General features: G+C 49.7%; 1 pseudogene; it reads left to right on the forward strand.

Moving 5' to 3' along the window:
• The first annotated feature begins 476 nt into the window (after positions 1 to 476).
• Positions 477 to 15,232, forward strand: part of LOC121166676 — a 58,441-nt pseudogene continuing 43,685 nt past the window's right edge.

Consider the following 15,232-nt stretch of genomic DNA (forward strand, 5'->3'; position numbering starts at 1 on the left):
CGGCTGCCTTCTCCACCACTACCACCAGGGGGCCACCCCTGTGCTCACCATGCAACCCACCCCATCAGCACCCCCTGCAGCCAGCACGCCACTGCCCCTGGACCTCCAGCAGGCACAGGTACATCTCCCGGTTTGCTGGCCTCCTCCCAGCCCTAAGTGTGACCAAGGGCCCTGTACCTTAACTACAGCTGAAGAAGGCCCCTGCCCTGCAACCCAGCAAGGAGGCCTGTTTCCTGGAGCATTTGCACAAACATGAAGGCTCCATGCTGCACCCGGACTGCAAGATCGCCTCCCCTCCCTGCAGTGCCTGCTGCTCTACCACGTGTACCAGGGCGCCCTCTACTCCCCCAGCGACTACCACAAGGTGGAAGAGAAATTTGAGGCTGTCTCCACCCAGTTACTGAAACGTACCCTGGCCATTGCATCTGCCCACCAAGCTTGTGATCCTGCATGGCAGGGATGGTGGATCACCTTCCATGACCTTGGCCAGGGCGTCCTCCCACCTGTCCTCCTCGTGGTACGCTGCCTCTTCCCTGGATGCCAATGAGGACGGGCTCACGCCCTCCCGCAACCACCCGCCCATCAAGACCTATGAGGCGCGGAGCTGCATTGGTCTCAAGCTCAAGATCAGACAGGAGGCCAGGCTCAGCAAGGTGGTGCAAAACACAGCGCTGGACCCCGTGTACCAGCCATCCCCTATGCCCCAGAGCGCCCAGCCTTGCAGCGCCCACCCCCACCACCACCAACCCTGGCCGGCGAGATGAACGGCATTGTGGACCACATGCCACTGCAGGTGCCACCCACCACTCACCTGCTGTCATGGACACGGATTTAGTTCCTGGCTCCAATTTTTCACCTGACCTTGTCACAATCTTGAACACTTTAAGGAGTTAACCAGATGGTAGATCCCTCTGTCTCTATGTCTTGTACAAATGAAATAAATTAATAAAATTTATATTAAAATAAGAGAAAAACTTTTTTAAAGATTTATTGATTTTTATTGGAAAGGCAGATATATAAAGATTAGGAGACACAGAGAGGAAGATCTCCCTTTCATTGATTTACTTCCCAAGTGACCACAGTGGCCTGCATTGTTTCAAAGTGAATTCAGGATCCAGGAACTTCCTCCAGGTCTCCCACACAGGTGCAGAGTCCCAAGACTTTGGATTGTCCTCAACTGCTTTCCTGGGCTGCAAGCAGGGAGCTGGACTGGAAGTGGGGATGCCAGGATTACAACCTGAGAACGGATCCTGGTGCGTTCAAGCCAAGGACTTTAGCCACTGTTCCAGTCCCGAGAAAAGTAATTTAAAAACAACAAGTGGCATGGATGTTTACTGCAGCTTTTCACACACAAGTCTGAAGACCACATGATTCATCCCAGTGATTCTAAATACAGAAGCTTATTATGTGAAAGAAAACCTCATAGAACAGCAAGGGAAGGTACACACTGACTGGCAGTAATCAGGACAAATTAATGCTACAGTATCAGTGCCCAGCCAGTGGGAACTGCTACTTAGCAATGTGATCAGAGATCTCAGTTAACACTACATGAAAACAATAAAATCTAACAAGTCCTAGAGAAACACAAAATAAATAAGTGCACATGGAACAAATCTTAGACTCAACCCTTCTACCTTAACAATACTTCATACACCATCAGAATTTATCCACAATTTCTAACCTAAGAATATTGACCCATATGGAAAACACTTGACATAATTAGCATATGAGAAATAAAAAGCAAGAAAAATATTATCACCAGTGTCAAAAGCTAAAGCAGGGCCCAGCCCGGTGGCCTAGCAGCTAAAGTCCTCTCCTTGAACATGCCAGGGTCCCATATTGGCGCCAGATCTCATCCAGGCAGCCCTGTTTCTTTTCCAGCTCCCTTCTTGTAGCCTGGGAAGGTAGTCCAGGATGAACCAAAGCCTTGGGAACCTGCACCCACAAGGGAGACCTGGAAGAGGCTCCTGGCTCCTGCTTTGAATTGGTATGGCTCCAGGCATTGCATTCACTTGGGGAGTGAATCATCAGACAGAAGATCACCTTCTCTGTCTTTTCTCTATATATCTCTGTCTTGCAATGAAAATAAATAATTAAAAAAATGAGTGCTTCTATAAAAAACAAACAAACAAAAATCCCTAAATTGAAGGCCAGCATTGTGGTATAATGTGTAAAGCTGCAAACGGCAGCACCAGCATCCCATATGGAATCAGCTGTTCCACTTACAGCCCAGCTCTCTGTGAATCTCCTGGGAAAAGCAGTGGAAGATCATCCAAGTGCCTGGGCCCTGATCACCCACATGCAAGACCTGGAGGAAGCTGAGGCTCCAGGACTCAGTTTGGTCCAGCACTGGTTATTTCAGCCATCAGGGTAGAGAGCCAGTGGATAGAAGATCACTGCAGCCTAGTTTTTAGCTCTCAGTTGAAAATACTCAAATAAAACAAACAAAACTTAAAGAGAAAAGAAAGATATTTTTAAGGTTTATTTATTCATTAGAAGGCAGGGAGAAAGAGATCCATCTTCTAGTTAACTCCATATATGACAGCACTTTCTGGACCAAAATAAAGCACGGAAAGTAGAGCTTCTTCTGGGTGCCCCACAGGGGGGCAAGAACCCACGCATTGGGGACATGTTAGGCTGCTTTCCCAGATGTTGTACTGAGGAACAGAACTGCAAAGGAAGCAGCCACATCTTGAACCCATATGCAGGTAGCAGCTTGATTCACTGTGATACCACATTAGTAGAAAATACAATTTAAGCCATCACAAACATCAATCATCAGACAGTGCTAGGATTCAGTCACCTCTGCAGATGGAAGAGCAAAGAGGCCAAGGCCTGAACTGACAAGGAATTTTTTCTCAATAGGTATGCAGTTTATATTGCTTCCAGTCTTACTGAATGCATGCAGAAATAAAGTTGTCAATAACAATTTTCCTTCACTGAGACCATTAAAATAAACTCAAGTTCCATGCAAGAGTGCAAAGATGTGACATCCCAATCAGGGCACAGCATTCCTGCCTAGGTTTGCAAACTGGAAATCAAAGCACCAGGACATGACAGAGAATGAGCTCTGGGAAGCAGCCTGCTTACACTTCACAGGGAGACCCACACTCAGCAGCTTGGTTCCCAGGCCTTGGGGATCACTCTCACTGAGGACACAGTGCCCAGGGGGGCTCACTGCACTGATGGAGGGAATCGTAAGCAGCCAGAAATGTGACGGTGTGGATATGAAAATTCCTGACAGCCTGCAGTATTTCCTCCAGCATCTTAGCTCTCTGCTGCAACTACACATTTAAGATTAAGTGAATGCTGTGGCCTCTGTGATTTTAACACCAGATGTGCTATGTTTGCTTAATACAAATTTACTACCAACAACTAATCACACACAATTCAATTATCTCATTATCTGCAAGTAGTAGAGGACTCAGGATCAAGGCTCAATCTCAAGGTGCAGGTTAATATTAGTGGACAGCAGGTGTCAGCTCTTTCCTGTCTTTTGTCCACATTAAGAAGGGCCTAACCATATATTCTAATGGTTGAAATCCTCCCCTTGCATGTGCCAGGATCCTAAGTAAGTTCCAGTTCTAATCCCTGTGAACCCCACTTCCCATTCAACTCCCTGCCTGTGGACTGGGAAAGCAGTTGAGGACAGCTCAAAGCCTTGGGAACCTGCACTCACATGGAAGACCTAGAAGAGGCTCCGGGCTCCTGGCTTTGGATCAGCACAGCTCAGGCCTTTGCAGTCCCTTTGGGAGTGAATCTATGAACAGAAAAATCTTCCTCTCTATCTCTCCTCCACTTTGCCTATCTGCTTTCCAATAAAAATCAAATTAAATTTAAACATGATCCTTGTCCCAGATATTGAGCACAAATGACACTATTTATTAAACCACTCAAATACACTCATTTTTTTACCCTTTCTGCCACCAAAGTTGAACCACAGCAAATATTCCCAGAAATAACTTATGAAACTCACAAATTAATAAGTGTTCTCGAATACCACAATTTTACCTTCACCAAGATTCTTCGTTGGTACAAATTATACTATGATTAAACCAACTTGTGGAAGCAAAGTTAAACTGCTATATATTCCAAGCTCACTAATCTAGGATTTACCTGGGACTTTGCCAAAGTTTTACTCCCTAGGTAGCCAGGGCTGACAGAACCCAGACTGCATCACTCATTTCTTTAGATGACATTAGTAATTCACCAAGAAATGGAGCCTTGCATAGGTAAAGAAATTATTAATGCTTCAAGGGGTTAGCTATAAAAACTAGATGCAACACAATACATGCCCTCCACTTTTAAGGCATCAGCTGCCATACTGAACGGCAACCTGCAACACTCTTCTGTTTTTCAGGAGGAACTAGTGAGCCAGAGGATGAGTTAGTCATGTTTCTTTGTTACAAACTGTTGGGGCCAGGCACAGTGGCCTAGTGGCTTAAGCCCTCGCCTTGAACATGCCGGGGTTCCATTTGGGCAAAGGATCTAATCCTGGCAGTTTCACTTCCATCCAGCTCCTGTTTGTGGCCTGGGAAAGCAGTAGAAGATGGCACAAAGGCTTGGGACCCTGCACCCGTGTGAGAGATCTAGAGGAAGTACCTGGCTCCCAGCTTCGAATTGTCCCAGCACCGGCCATTGCGGTCACTTGGGGAGTAAACCATCAGATGGAAGATCTTCCTCTCTGTCTCTCTTCTGTATATCTGCCTATCCAATAAAAATAAATAAATCTTAAAAAAAAAATAGATTGTTTGGAAACTGAGACAAACAAAAAGTGTGTAGTGAGGACCCTGTAAATGTTTCAATGGGGGATCACAAGTTGTGGACATTCTAATAAAATGCATGCACTTAAGGTAAGTAAAAGGAGATGTAGTAAGACTTTGAAGCTTAATTTAGTATTTTTTTTATGTACTTGGCAGACTTTTTCATCCACTCTAACTTCCCACATGCATGTAACAGCCACAACACCAACAATAAGTCAGGTTTTGCACACTGGTACCCAAGCCACTGTCTGCTGCCTCCCAGCCTGGGCAGTAGCTGCACACAGCATATCCACAGAAAGGAAACCCAGGCATTCTGATGGAGACACAGGAGTCCCAATGTCATTTAAACCACTGTCACACACACCCACACAGGGCAGGGATGCCTTCCTGTGCTGAGTCAGGTGGTCACTGCTTCTCTCCCATGCCTACTGTTCAAAGCAAATAGCTCTTCTAAAAAGCTAATGCTTATTTTGTGACACAGAGAAAAAAAGAAGAAAGAAAAAGACAACTTACTGAATTGTATCTTGGAGGAAATAGTGACTCCTGGTGTGATTTTTCAGGGCAGAGAGCAGCACTTGGCATTGAGGCAAGAGTTCTGGACATTCAGAGATTTATTCCCTGCCTTAATGCTCTCTGCTCAACCTGACTTATTCCCTCTACAACTCATGGGGACATTTGATCCCAATTGGGAGAACTTAAGGGAATGGGTGACAACATTCCAGAAGCCATCAGGATAAATCAGTAGTGCTGCCTTCACAGCTCCTTCCTCAGGTTCTTCTAGAGAAGCCCCTCTGTGTGAGTCCCCATGCACTTCCTTTGCTTGTCTACAAGGTCGCTGTGCCACCCCAGGCCTCTGCCACGCACAATGCCAGCACCACATGCTGCCCCTCAACCTTGCAGCAACACTCTGAGGAAAATAAGGCAGTTTCTTCTAACTGCTGGAGTCTGTGCTGGTCTGGTGTGAGCAACAAGAAAACTGCCCCAGACCCTTAGGAGGAGCTTCACTGAGGACTGAGCTGGGGGCTGGAGACGCTGCTTCTCAACTCAAAATCAGGCCAATTTAAAAAACAAACAAACAAAAAAATCCTGCCCAACATGAAGGTCGAACTGTCCCTGGGCACTCCCCCCTCCTCACTGCACAATGGGTTCCACCGTGAGTCTTAGCGTTCAAGGTCAGTGCTGCAGAGTGAGGACCCCAAGGTCCCCCTCCTGCCCCCGCCCGCCCCGCGGCCTCAGCAGATGCTCTCACACACTCACCCTTCCCAGCTTCTCACCAGTCGGGTGTCCTGCACAGGCTCCTGCGGGGAGGGAGCTCACAGGGCAGCACTGGCTCAGCCACCTGCGCCTCTCCACCAGCACAACCAGCAAGGCGGCTATGGCGGCGCCCACAACAACCTCCTGCCTGCTGCCACAGGGCTTCCTGGGCGCGCCTCATTGGACCGCTAACACACCATGACTACACATGACATCACAATGCGCAGCCAATCAGAATCACAAAGGGAGGAGGGGCTGGCAGGTAGGATTCTGGGGGGAGGAGGAGTGAAGGGCGGGGCTTCACCTGAGGCAGGAAGTGGCCTCCTCTCCTGCAGTTTGAGCCTTCCAACAGCAGGGGCCGCTGTCGCCTCTCACATCAGTCCACCTCCTGGCCTCTCCTTCAGGATCCCATTCAAGTCTGAAAAAACAGAAATGTAGGACAATAATCTAGAGTTACACCTCCTTCAATGTTCAATAGATTCTGTGTATTTTCTTTTTATTCACTTTTGGCTGTTAGTTCATTTGACACCTTAAAATACATAGCAGAAAGATATTTGAAAATGTAGTGTAAATTTATATTTTAGATCTGATTTCCTGCTCTTTTTGTTTTGTTTTGTTTTGTTTTCATACTGTTTCTTATCTGTTTCTTATTAGTAATACCTGCTTGATTGTATCGATCTCCTACCCAGAAATCTCACGTGATTCTCACCAGTTTCAGTTTGGTTTTGCATTTGTGAGTCACTGGTGTACACTGACAGTTCTGCTTGTAAAAGGTCACAACTATGCATATCGTTTCCTTTCTCTGTTCAATTTTTCGTTGCACTTTCAAAACAATGTTTAAAAGGCAAGTAGTGAGACCTGGCGCGGTAGCCTAGTGACAAAAGTCTTTACCTTACCTGCGCCAGGATCCTATATGAACCTGGTTCTTCTTTTTTGTTTTTGTTTTTGTTTTAAAAGAACATGCCCCAGACAAAACCTCACTCTTTAATAGGATGCCTATGATCAGTTACTTTGTCAAGGTCATTGTGAGCAGCAAATGATTGATTTCCTCAGAGCAGACTCTGCCCCTTTTTTTTTAAACATGGCTGTCTCTGCCAGTGCCACTGTCCTGCTGGCTGACTTCCCCTGGACCACACCGGTGTTAATGAAAACCACTGTATGTGCAGGCCTGCTCAGCTTCGAGGCCCTGCACCTCTTGCCCGCTCGTCCTGTGTGTCACTCCAGTCTCGTGAGGTTGTGCCTGCTTCCCCAATGACCCTAACCTGCATGCCAGCCCTTCCAGGGCCAGCTGTGCTGTGCTGGAGCACTATAAGCCTCTAGCATGCCCCTTCCCACAAGCCATCTGCACCACAGCCAGGTGATTTCAGCCACTGACCCAAAGGCTCACCGCCACTGCCGTCCCCGTCTTGGGCCACAATGGCTCTGGCAGTATCCCAAGCACCGCCTCTTGGCCCACCCTGACACCCCATATGCTACTCTAGGGCCAGGTCGGCTTGGCCACAGTCAACCTCCCTCCAGAATAGGTGCACCCCGTGGACATGCCTTGAGCTCCAGGCCCCAGCAGTCTTGGCTACGTGCCCTGCTTCCCTCTTCCCCTATGAACCTGTAGCATGCCCACCCGGTTCACAGATCTAGTGTCAGGTGGCCAGGGCCACGAATCTGTTCACTCACACAACCGCTCTCCCAACAGCCACTCCCAGTTTGGGTATGCTGGGCTGGCCACTGGTCCCCAAGTCCCATCACTATGCCAGTTGCTCCAGGGTGGAGCCAGGTTGCCCCAGCCCTCCAGCATGGCACTCTGCCTGCATTCCAGGGCCAGACCCACAAACCCGCCTACACTGCCTCTAGCACTCCTGCCCTGTCCCCTGATGCAGGAACAGGCCTACTTGGAGGGAGACCCCTAACCTCCAGTCCACCTGCCCCTCTGCTCCACAGGTGACTTGAAGGCACACAGAATCAGTCAGTGGTTCCAGCTCACCCTGTACCGCTAGCACCTGTCAGGATGGCACTCCAGGTTCAGGGCAGTGTAAATGGAGCCCACGTTCTGTTAACCCACTTGCCCAGTGCTCCAGAGCTTCAAGGACTAGGTTGATGATCCCCACTCCTCTAACCCTCCCACTGTGCCCACTGCTCCAGGGTCAGGCACACTCTGCCTGCAATCCACCCCCACCCACCATACACACACACACACACACACATGGCAGGCTACTCTGCTTGATGCAGCAGAACCAGGTGGGCTCTGCCAGCCACCCAGTGCCCCCAGCAAGCTGCTTTCCCACCTGCCACTCCAGTAGCTTGTCCTGCACAGGCAGTTCATACACCATTGCTGAAGGACCTGCTGATTCAGCCAGCATACCCTGCGCCCCCAGCCTGCCTGCTGTTTTCTTCGCTAAGAACGCACCCTCTAACCCCTTGTTTCCAGCTTGCCTGCAAGTCACTCCAGAGTCAGGTGGACTCAGCTGGTATTTCATGCCCTTCTACGCCTTCCTCCTCCACAGCCCCCTCCTGAGGTTCTAAGGCTAGGCATATTCAGAGGTTGCTTCACGGGCCCCAGCACTCACACCATCCCCTCTAGGGCCATGTTGTCCAAGCCGCATAGGCCAGTGCATCCTACTCAGCACCCCTAGCACGCAGGCCACGCAGCCCTGCTCACTGTTTGTTACAGGGTTAAGCAGGTTCAGCCAGCGTCACACACCCTGCACCCTTCCTCTGGGCCTGGGCCCTATCAAACAGCATGCCATGCACCTCCAGTCCTCCCACCTTGCCAGATGCTAATTCAGACAGCGCCCTGTTAGCCACCGGGCCTCTCCGATCCATTCTCTTCCAGGGCCATGCTGCAATGATTACCACAGCAAAACCAGGCTGGGGATGGACCCCCATCAGCTGCAACCTGCCTGCCAGGCGCTCCAGGGCCAGGTGTGCTTGAACAGCAACTCCTCCCGGCTCACTGTCCACTCCTGGGCCAAGAGGGCTTAGCTGGTACCCTCATGCATGCCAGGCATGCACAGTGTGCTCCAGGGACAAGGACTTGTGACAACAAGCCAAGGAAAAAACGCACCCACCGGCCACATTTCCCAGGGCCAGGCCAGACAAGCTGTTACACTCTACAACCGCTCTCCTCCCACCATCTACTTCATAGCCAAGTCATCCTGGCCAGTGTCCCTGCTGCCATAGCACTGTAGTCATCCACTTCAGAGCCTAATTGTGCTGGGGGAAGGGTGTGCCTTTAACATGCTCCCTCTGATTCCCAACTTGACCATCCAGGGCCAGGCTTGGTCAGCCAGCGCCAGTGCACCTCGAGCCCAAGCACACTGTCACACTGTCCACCATCCGCTGCTGAGAGCCAGTCAGGTTTCAGCCAGTGATCTGTTCCCTCAGTGCTGGGTCCCTTCTGCCAGCCATGTGCCTCTACCAGCCCCAGCCTGCATGCCTTGAGTCCCCTGCTCACAATATGTCCACCCTGTCACCTTACCTGATGCTAGCTGACCCTCCAGTGGCATTTCCCACATCCATAGCCCTTCTGCAAGCTCCTCCAGGGCCAGGCCAGCTGGGTAGCCCCTACACAAAACTCTAGCCTGTCTACCCACAAGGACTTCCCACTGCCCCAAGGCAAGGTGCGATAGAGTTGCAAGGAATTCAAACCAAAACACTGCAGCAAAAACCTCTTTTTTTTTGTCTCACATGACAAACTTCACAATTTTCATGCAGACAATTCTAGCTTGCAAAGCACGATTTATTTAATAAGAAGAAAGAAAATGGCTGCTTTCCTAGAAGCAGGATGGGGCTCCAAGGGAGGAAACACACAAGAAAATAGTGGAAATGGTGCCTTTTATGCACCATCTCAGGGAGGGGTTCACATGAGTCACCACAAGTGCAAAGAGAAAGAAACTTATTCACAACGGGCAGTAATGTCTATCACCTCACCCAGAGAAACAGAGGGTGAGACTTGTGGCTTCCTTCTCTCAATATTGTAGGATAGGCAGCTAGTTCAGGGTTATCAGCTTGGAAGACACAGCCCCTACACCATCTAGGCTTTCCCTTCTGCCCACCTGTGACACTCACCCATCATCACCTGGAACCTGAGAGGGGGAGGTATTGCATTGCTGTGTAACCACTCCCCTCACAACTCCAATGAACCCCATGATAGGGATGGGCTCACTCTCTTGGTCACGTGCTTCCATCACTCTGGCACTCCAGGACCTGATTGCTCTCTGGATTCCAGCAGATTCTGAGGACACGTAGCCTCTGAGGATGGCCCTCTATGTCTTTATTTCTCACACTCTGTTCACAGTTTGGGTGGGAAACTAACGATGGTAATTCTAAGAAACTTTGTATTTCTAATTTGTGTACTTTCCAGATTTCCAGGAGAGGTGAGGCCTAGCAGTAATGGAATGTAGGCAGAGAAGGCAGAAAATGTGAATGTCTGCAGCCTTATAAGTCTGTCCAGGCTGTTTGCTCTATGTCTCTTAGGATAACTTATATTGCTGGGGAAGCTGGGACATAGGTCTTCAGATTAACAGACAGACTTCAGGGTAATGACCAATTCTTCCTCTCAGGGTTTCCATTCAGACTGGATTGTCACATGGACTTGGCATTTGTTAATTTCTAGTGGGCCCTGTTATCACCAAACTTGGTTAACAAAGACTCCTTAATACACCCTAGACTTGTCTGGCATGATCTTGCTTGCACCCCACAACACCATCCTGGAGATAAGCTGAAAGCTGAAGCGCAGTTCCTTTGACAGTGACCCAGAGATGAGGTTAGTGTGAGCCACATCTCACTGCATTTGATATGGCAACAGCTGTGAGGGATGATTAATATGCTGATTGTATCCCTGTGTTCCCTCCCCAGAGGAAGGGAACAGGAAGGACATGGAAATAGGGAGAGACCCTGTTCTCACATTTTAAAGGATAATTTTACCAGGGACCAGGAGATCCAGTCTGACTGCTCACACACTACTCCAGAGCCTTCATGTCCACAACTGCCCTCTGCTTGTTCCAGGGCCAGGCAGGCTAGGCCAGCCTCTCCTTTCACTAAGCATGCCTGCTTGTCACTTAGGGACCACGCCACCTCAGATGGTGCCCACCGTGTCCCCCAGCCTACCTGAGGGTGGCTATAGGGCCAGGCCAGGTGTAAGAGCATCCACAAGCCTCTTACACAGAGGCACCTCCAGCCCTGCTCACTGCTTGAGGCCTAGGCTAGCTCTGGGGATCACCCACGCACACAAAATACTTGCCCCTGCTGCCCTGTTTGCTGCATCATGTCTAGGCTGGCTCTTTGCGTGACCGTGCCACCCTGCTCTCCATCTTGCTCCTCGTGGCTAGGCTCACTCTATCTGGACACACAGTGCCTCTAGAATTCTCACCTTGGTTGCTGCAGCAGGCACAGGTCTTCTGGGCAGGAAAAACCTGTGCTTCTAGCCTGACTGTCATGCCTCCCTCAGGCTACTCCTGGTGGCTCTGCCTGCCACTCCAGGGACAGATCTCATGACTACTCTGACCACTGTTCTGACAAGCCTTGTCACTGCCAGATCAGATGGGCCCTGATGTCACTTTCTATGTTCACAGCCAACTTGTCAAATGTCCCAGGGTAAGGAAGGCTCTGCCACCATCCCATCAACCCCACAAATGCCTGTAGCATGCAGGTCCATCTTCCCAGTCAGAAGCTCAAGACCAGGCTGATTCAGCCAGCAATCTGCTCCCTCCAATAGCTGCTGACCAAGCAGCCACTTCTGGACTGGGACTGCTAACCTGCCGACACCCTTGGTACCCTGTGCTTCTGATTGTCTGGCCTGACAACATGCCCACTCTTCCAAGGCCAGGACAGGCCATTTGGGCCAGCATACATGCACTTCATCCCAAAGGTACCACACACTTTCTGAAACTACAGGCCTGATTGCCCTGCTCCCACTGTGCCTCTAGCACTCCTGCCAATGCCTCTAGCACCAACCTCCCATGAGCCTGCTCCAGGGTCAGGCCAACACCCCCATGTCCCTGGCCAACTCACCCTTCACCACTTGCTTCAGGATCACATGCCCTTCCAGCATCCCCACACACCCAGCACAACTGCCCTGCTGGCCTGCTTGCTGTCACAAAACCAGAATGACTTGATGGCAACCCTAGGCTCAAGCCCACCTGCCAGCCTCTCCAAGTCCAGGTGTGCTCAGCTAGTGTTATCCCCACCCCACCGCCACTACCACAGCACTCAACACCATTTGCTGCCCCAACAAGGCCTCAAACCCAGCACCCCCAGCTTATCTAGCCAGCCTGACTTGCCTCATGGCAGCTGCCCCAGGCACAGGCAGTCACCCAACCACTCGGCACCCCCAACTGACCCAACATTGGCCTACCTGCTGCTTCCCCTGTGCCAGTTGCACATCTAGCACTCCCACCCTGTCCATTTCTACAAGGACAAGCTGGCCATGCTGGCCACCACGGGAATCTAGCCTATCCAATCTGTGGCCACAGCTGCTGTTAGAGAGCCAAGGCAGTTTGGGCAGTGTCTCCTCTGTCCTCGACTGCCAGCTGCCAATTCCAGGGCCAGGCTAGCTACTCATTAGCATTGGTAAATCTCTCATACCATTTGACTCTATATTCCCAGCAGGCCTGCAAGCTGCTCCAGGGCCAGGCCAACTTAGCTGGTATCCAGTCCACTGCTCTTGGACCAGATTTATTCTGAAGGTGCTCCACCAGCCTCCAACACACACTACATCTGCTCCAGGACCTGCGAGGAGGGGCACAGCTGGAGTCCCCTCATGTCTAGCCTGCCCACTGCCCTGCCTGGTACACCAGGACCAGGCTGACTTGCACAGTGACATGGTATCAGTTTCAAACCCCTCTTCTGCCTGGCACTCCAGAGCCAGCTTTATTTGCCCTGCATCCACCATGCATCTCCCGTGTACACCACACCTGCTACTCTAGGGCCAAATTGCGGACTGGTTTCTTCCAGGGGTAGATCCTGCTTCCAGCCACCCACACTGAGATCAGGGGCTAGAGTCTTCCAGGGACCAAGGTGCTTCCCTCCATCCTTTCCTACGCTCCCATTCTCCACCCACGTGCTGTCTGGGCTATGGTCTCAAGAGGTGGGTCCAGCTTCCCTGTGGGTAGTTTCCTCTGTTCTTTTGCTGTAGATGGATGTGGAGATTCATCACATTTAGGCTATTGGTGCGCTTGCAAGATGAACTTCTGCTTCCATTTCTGCAAGACTTCATCCCACAGCCTGCTGTGACCCAGTGCAGGATTTGACCCAGGACAAGCTGCACACTCCTCTCTGCCTGTCTCAGGCCAGGCTGGTGGGCACCTGCACCTTTGTGGAGGTCACAGCACAGGGACAAGAGACCCTCCACTGAAGGCATGGCAGATTGATTGATTGGAAAGGCATGGTAACAGAGGGAGAGAGATCTTCCATCAGCTGCCTTATCAACTGTTTCAAAAACTCAGGGGTATTACAGCAAAGCAGTGAGGCCATTAACATCATCAACAAAGAGAGTGGTTGCAAAAAGTCTTAGTCAGTTAAGAAAGAGATCAAATGATATGTTAAGATTCCGGGAAATCTTAATGGTGAAATAAACAACATCAAACTGATTGACATAAAGACCCTGAATCAAAGACACCAGCTTGGACCCAACACAACAGCCTAGTGGCTCAATCCTAGCCTGGCATGCCTGGGATCCAATATGGGTGCCAGTTTGTGTGCCAGTAGCTCTACTTGCCCCCCAGCTTTCTGCTTGTGGCCCGAAAAAGCAGTAATTGGTGGGCAAAAGCCTTGTAACTCTGCACCCATATGGGAGACCTGAAAGAGACTCCTGGCTCCTGGCTTCAGATAGGCTAGGCTAGAGCTGTGACTGTCACTTGGGGAGTGAACCAGTGGATTGAGAATATCCATCTTTCTTCTTCTTTCTGTATATTTGACTTTTCAATGAAAACAAAACAAAACTTACGATGCCACTGGTATTCATCAATAAAACATTCCCTCTCAACCTCTCTTTACATACGTATGTATATTTAGTAGAGAGTCTGTCAGATAAGAAAACACTTTGAACCAAAGAGCTCAAAATGCAATGGCAGAAAGCCCAGCGAGGTGGCCTAAAAACTAAAGTCCTCATCTTGAATGCTTAAGTATTGCATAGGGGAGCCGGTTCTAATCCCCACAGCTTCACTTCTCAGTCAACTCCCAGCTTGTGGCCTGGGAAAACCGTGGAGGATGGCTCAAAGACTTGGGACCATGCACCCCTGGTGGGAGACCCGGAAGAGGCTCCCTGCTTCGGATCAGCATAGCATCGGCCATTGCGCTCACTTGGGGAGTAAATCATCAGACGGAAGATCTTGCTCTCGGTCTCTTTTCCTCTCTGCATATCTGAATTTCCAATAAAAAGAAAATAAAACCTTTAAAAAAAATACCTTAAAAACAATTCTCACTACCAGGAGCTTACACTACTATGAGAAACACAATTCATTAAATATACCTTGAAATGAGTTTGCACAGTCAAGAAACAAGAAATGCTATCATTTACCATCAGGGTGTGTGACAGAAAAAGCCAGTTGGTCTGTGTCTTAGTTTCTTCATTTGAACAGTACACACACACACTATCACTCTGCTCTCATTGCATTGAGGTGATGCACCCAAAGGAACCCTGGGAAAGCTGGCACCATGCTTTTAACATTTTCTGCACCTAATCTCTAAACAAATATCTTTATACATTATTCTTACTCTAATATTTCATTTCAGTAAGAATATACAGTGGCTGGCACCATGGCATAATGTGTAAGGCACCATCTGCAGCACCAGCGTTCTATGGGATGCTCCACTGATGATCCAGCTCCCTGCTAAGGTATTGGGAAAGCAGCACATCATGGCCCAAGGACTTGGGTTCCTGCACCCATGCAGGGGACCTGGAAGAAGCTATGTGCTCCTGCATTAGGACCAGCCCAGATCTAGCCACTGTGTTGATTTCAATGGGGAGTGGACCATTAGATGGAAGACCCTCTCCCTCTCTTTCTCTCTCTCTGCAACTCATGATTTAAAACTAAAAGAAATGCTTTTCTGAAAATCAAATGTATTTGGAGAGTTCTGGCTCTCACATGTTCCATCTTAGCCTGTAATAAACAAACTCAATGCAAACAATTTGGGCCCAGCACAGTGGGTCAGGGACCATATCTTCACCTCGCATGAGCTGGGATCCCATAGGAGTGCCAGTTTGTTTCCTGGCTGCTCCA

The sequence above is a fragment of the Ochotona curzoniae genome, unplaced genomic scaffold (assembly GCF_017591425.1).
Source record: "Ochotona curzoniae isolate NIBS_2020 unplaced genomic scaffold, NIBS_Ocur_1.0 patch200, whole genome shotgun sequence".
Taxonomy (NCBI): domain Eukaryota; kingdom Metazoa; phylum Chordata; class Mammalia; order Lagomorpha; family Ochotonidae; genus Ochotona; species Ochotona curzoniae.